We start from the raw sequence: 5,950 nt of genomic DNA on the forward strand, positions 1-5,950 counted from the left end.
CAGTCAATTGCGGATTTTTAATTTTTTTTTTTTAATTAAAGATAACGATGATTGACAGACGTTTGGGTTTGATCTTGCTAGTGACACGACCTTCAAAGTGCCTCATGCGTCAATCATCGTTTAACTTGTCAAACAGTTGCTGTGGCAACTTATTGTGTGTAAGTGAGGAGCTTGAGTGGATTTGAGTGGACTCGCAGATATATGAATATTTAGATATAGATATAGTTAGGGTGAATATTAAATCAAGAAGCATTTCAGTCCTGAATAAAGCAAAACACAGTCTTGACAATAAATCACTCTACATTCTTTACTTTTTGCCTGCCATATTTACACTACTGTGCAGAGGTGTGGGGTAATACTTATAAATGTACAATAAACTCATCATCCATTTGACAAAAAATAGCCATAAGAATAGTACATATGGTGGTTATAGGGATGATAAAAATATGTTATTTTTAAAATCCAGAACTTTGAAATTTACAGACTCGGTTCATTTTCAAACAACTCAGCGCATTATAAGGCTATACACAGTTCACTTCCTGGCAATAAACAGAAATGGTTTTTTTTTTAACAGAAAAGGGCAATATAGTTTGAGGGGGGACCTTCACTTACAGCATAAGAGGATGCGAACAACATTAAATAGTTTTTGTGTTTCTGTTTGTGGCGTGAGGCTGTGGAATAAACTAGATGAGGGGCTCTAGCAATGTCCAAGCATGACCGAGTTTAGGAAGTGGTACAAGCACATTGTTTTCACAGGGTATAGGGAAGATGAAGGTTTTCAATTATAGGGGGTTTTCACATATCTGTTATTGGCGAGGTCTTGTTTATTTCTGTTTGTGTCCAGGCAGGCGGGACTCTGGTAATCTGGCCAGAAGGCCAAACTCCGCGCGTTCCCCATAGTCCTGACCCTTTGTACTGACTCCATTTTGAAAGGTTTAAAAAGGCTCATGAGAATAAGTTGAAAACTTATTCGGGTCGACAGCGATCAAACAGAAAGGCGAAACAGACACAGACTCAGGCGAGGAGGCAAACTCGTTCCAAGGTCACCATACCACACGCCAACAAAAGGTTCCCCAGAAAAATAACAACGCTTAATTAAACATTCAGTCTTTTGTAGGCTCTCGCGGGGCCGGCCGTGGGCAGGAAGAAGGGTGTGTTTGGAATTATTGTCTGTTTGTGGATTGGACAGTAGGATTCAGAAGTTACTGTTGTCAGGGCAACGAGGGTTGTGGATTTTGCCACCTCAGCGTCAAAGGGGCTCTTGGAGTCTTGTCAGTCGTGTTATCAGTTGGATATCGGGCGTTGGTTTTCCTTGTGTTGGGACAGGGCGTCCATTTGTTCTGGACTGTCCGGGAGAACTGATTGCGAGTCAGTTGCATGGCGCACACGTTGGGCTTCCGTGATAAGAAGGTGTCATGTATCTTTTATACCCTATATTCTGCTTGTTTTCCTTCAACTATGGTATAAGTGCTATTTATTTTATATTGGGTGTGTTACAGTAATACAAACAGTCGATCGGTAAATACGAGAAAAGATACTATTCTTTGATTGATTATTTTAAGTGTTTTAGAATAATGCAAACAGTTAGACGGTACCTACAAGAAAAGGTACGATCTCCTTCATTATTTACTTTATTTATTTGTTGATATAAGGTATAGTTAAATAGGGCGGACTGATATAATTGAGGAATAGAAAAGGGGGGTAGGTTTTACAAAGCAAATGCTTCATCGTACTCTGAATTATGATCTTATTTATTATTATCATTATTATTATTGTCTTAACTATTGTTGCTGTTATCCCGAGGTTCTGTCTGATTTTTTTTTGTTTTTATTTTGTTTTTTTGGTCTATTATTTTTATTTTGTAATGTCCAAAATAAAACATTCATTCATTTATTCCATCATTCATTCGTTCGTTCATTTGTTCATTCGTTCATTCAAATCTGCTGATGACCACAACAGGAATTTTTTTAAAGTGTGGACATGAGCAAATGACAGCACCACGAGACAGTGACCTTGAGCAAGTAAATTTCTGCAAATCTAGTAACCATAGTTAATTGAGGATGAAATTCATACTATCCCAGCTGAGATGTCGCATCGGCCAATGAGGAATCTCAAAAGATTTCAAGGTTTTGTACAGGGGATTAAAATACAAAAGGCCCAAAATTAAGGTTTTTTTTTAGTACTAATGGTAAGCATGCCGGCCTCAGAGTTATGTGGTTCAGCGTTTAATTTTTTTCTACCACATTCCAAACATATTTTTTAAAATGTTATTTTACACTCAAAATCTTCAATGAGTATGAATATGAGTGGAAACCGAAGCCTTTTAGATGAGACCTTTTGTATTTGTAACTTGTTAGTCCTTTGTTTCACAATGTTTCACTTTAGGAAGAGAAAACCTCTGGCACATGAGAATAAAAAGGACATTTCAAGTATAATATGCTTTAACTGCATTTTTCCCCAAGAGGGTTCCACAACTATCCTTATTTCATTGTTTGGCTACAATCTCACCCTTTTGCTGGACTCTATGCATTTCTCCCAAGTCACTTTCACTTCTCTGCCAAATGAAACACTTTGATGTTCTCCTTTTGTGACTATTGAATTTAGGTCCTATGGAATTTTTGCGAGATTGTACGCATGTAGTAAATCAATTTTTGTATTCACAGTGTGTGTATTTTAGTGGGTTTAATTGTCTTGACTTTTTTGTGCATTTACGTTTCATTGTAAGACTATTGCTGACTTATTAACTCACTCATAAATTCATGTTTTGATTAGTATTGGTTGTGGTGCATGTATAGGAGCTTTGTTCTACTCCAGAGGTTGTCTTCCTAGGCTTTTATGGAACGTCAAGTCTGATTTTGTCACCAAATGGGCAAAAATTTTATGTGTAGGTTGTGGTAATTTGGCGATACGATATCATTTTCAAATTCAACAAAACACTTTCAGCATTTTTAGTTGTTATTTGCTGATCACTTAAATAGATAAATATGGTACTGTAAACCAGGTCCCTCCATTGGATATGACAGACTGTGCAGATGTCATTGTTGCTATTACAGTTTTTCTCAATTGCTTTACTATGTTTCTTTGCTCAGACTTGAAATTCTCAAAAATACTTGTTCAATTCTCACAACACAAGTTCAAATAAAAAAGCATTTTCTCATTTCTTTGAACAAGTTGTAGATGTTTTGGTACATCCATGCAAATGATTTGTACAATTCTCGCTGTTTCCTACATTATCAGCTGCATCTGTCATGATGGTTGAAACGGATTATAAGGGGTCTCTATTGAATAGTCTCACCACCCACAACATTTAGTCATTAGTTCATTGTCTTTACATGTAAAATGGATTAACATGTTGTCAGAATATGTCAACATGTGTGTGCTTATTCCTAAGCATTTTCATTACTTATTTTACGTAACTTATTTTAACCTGCCGATATTTGTGGTAGTTATGTGGTACAATGTGGGTTTCCACAACTCCAACATAATCAGGGAATGGTTTGCAACCCACAACAGATTGGTAATGGATTTCCTCCCACTATACTCCCCATTCTTCAATCCTATAGATTTTTTCTCCACTAGGACATGGCAAGTGTATGATCGCCAGCCTCACACTCAGATGACTCTTCTAGATGCCATGAATGCAGCATGCAGTGACATCACAGTAGATGCCGCCAGCGGCTGGATAAGGCATTCAAGAATATTCTTTCCACGCTGTATAGCAGGAGAGGACTTCTGTTGTGACGTGGATGAAAATTTGTGGCCTAACAGAGAGGAACGTCAAGATGTGTAGAAAGAATGGTGAAAAAATCCCGACAGCAAGTTTAGTTGTGTCGATTGTCCTATGTTCACATTTCTAGTTTTGCTTTTTTGTATTTTTCTGTGATACTCAGTTCTGTCTTTTGCTTTCCGTATCACAATGACAGTAAAAAAAAAAAAAAAAAACAGTAAAAATGTCAACTGAATCTTGTCCAGTTTTTTGCAATCAATCTCCCACACACAAAGGTGTAACTTACAAGTTTCATCAAAACTTACGTACACCCTCTTCAACATCAGAGCCTTCCACCAGAGTAACTGTTCAATTGAGAGCATGAATAAGCAATTTGACTTTCTTGTCTGTACATAATGAAACAAGGACTTATCATTCTGACAGCGCTGTCATGTTCATTGACAGAGAAATTTAATTTTGAGCGATAGACTAAGAATTTTGCTAAAAAAAAAAAACTGGCTTTTGCACATAATCCATGTTGTTTTGCTACCCTTGTGATGTGTTTGGAGAAATGCACAGTAGAAAATAAATTATCAATGTACAGTACAGTGATACCTCTACATACGAAGATAATACATTCCAGGACCTTTTTTCTAAGTCGAAATGGTCGTATGTCGAGCAGGATTTTCCCATAAGAATACATTATAATTCCATTAATTCGTTTCACAGCCCAAGAACCTATAGTACACTAAATCCTTAATAAATACTGCTGGTACTATTAAAACACATAAATTATTGATAAAAACTGGAATAATAAAATAAAAATAATTATAATTCCTGTAATCAAGTAACTAATCGGGATCTAACATGGCGGACGTTTTTTGCTGTACCTGAACGCACTGCGTGGCTGAGGTGACAGTGAGATAGAGAGTGCGGTTCTATTTGACTTTGTTTTTTGATGTTTTGTTGTTACCGTCAACTGAAGTAGACAGTAGGCGTGTTGCGTTGCACAAGTTCCGAAATAAATCGTGCGAACGCACCGCGGTTCTTGGTTCATGGGGACGGGGCCCCCTCGCCCCCGCCGCGGCCGCTGATCGGGGCGGACTGGGGCTTCTTCCCCGGCGGCTTTCGGGCTGGCTCTCCAGTGGTTAGAAGCCACGCGGCTTCTTCACAGCGGCTTTCAGGCTGGCTCCCCACTGCGGCCGGCTGCTGAGAGACGGCCCTCACCTTCATTGCGACCCGGGATTTCGTCGTCGGGACGACCCCCCGGGTAGGCGTCACCTTTTTCCCTTCACCACCTGCACTAACCTTCTTGGAACCTGTGTTGATTTCTCTCACATGAAAATCCGACGTGGACTCGTCTGTTGCGCTGTCATGTCGTCGTATTTCAATTATGTTGTCTGATGTAGAAACAAATGGCCAGTCAAATTTTACGTCGGATGTCGAAAAGTTCGTGTGTCGAAGCGATCGTATGTCGAGGTACCACTGTATTTTCCAATGGCTCTGAGATGGATGGATGGATGGAGGGAGGGAGGGAGGGAGGGAGGGAGGGACGGGACGGACGGACGGACGGACGGACGGACGGACGGACAGACAGACAGACAGACAGACAGACAGACAGACAGACAGACAGTAACAAGTGATCCTACACACCCTGGAAAGTCATCACCACCAGGCCAGTGGCTCTCCAGGGAAAATGAAGGAAGAGCCAAAGAGGAGGCGGAGAGAGAAAGTGCATGTGGGGAGGTAAAGAAGAGGACAGCAAGGGGACACAGGCAGATGTCCAAATAGCTATACCTGCAGATTCAATTCCACCTCATCCATCCCAGCTTTCCCCCCCTCTTTTCACATTCCTCGGTGCTCGTCTTATCCGCCTCATCCTGTATCCAAGTGTTTCCCTTAGCTCTGATCTCCCTGGCCCCAAAGAACAGCAAAGGGGGAAAGGGGAGGAAAGAACAGAGCGATTGGTGGGTCAAGTTCGTTTGGTCTAAAAAGAGAGGAACCTGAAAATAAAAGTACAATTTTGGTGGAAACAAACACAGCCATTATAAAATAGCCAGACTATTGCGCCATAACTTTTTTTTTTCTTTTTTTTAATAAAAATTGTTTTGATAATGTTTAATATTCTCCACAGCAACAACATGCTTCCCAAAAAAGATTTAGTAATTGAAACTTCACGTACGACATGGAACAACATGAAACAAATTTACTCCTAGATACAAAACAATTTATTACCATCTTGTT

The sequence above is a fragment of the Corythoichthys intestinalis genome, chromosome 4, assembly GCF_030265065.1.
Source record: "Corythoichthys intestinalis isolate RoL2023-P3 chromosome 4, ASM3026506v1, whole genome shotgun sequence".
Classification (NCBI taxonomy): domain Eukaryota; kingdom Metazoa; phylum Chordata; class Actinopteri; order Syngnathiformes; family Syngnathidae; genus Corythoichthys; species Corythoichthys intestinalis.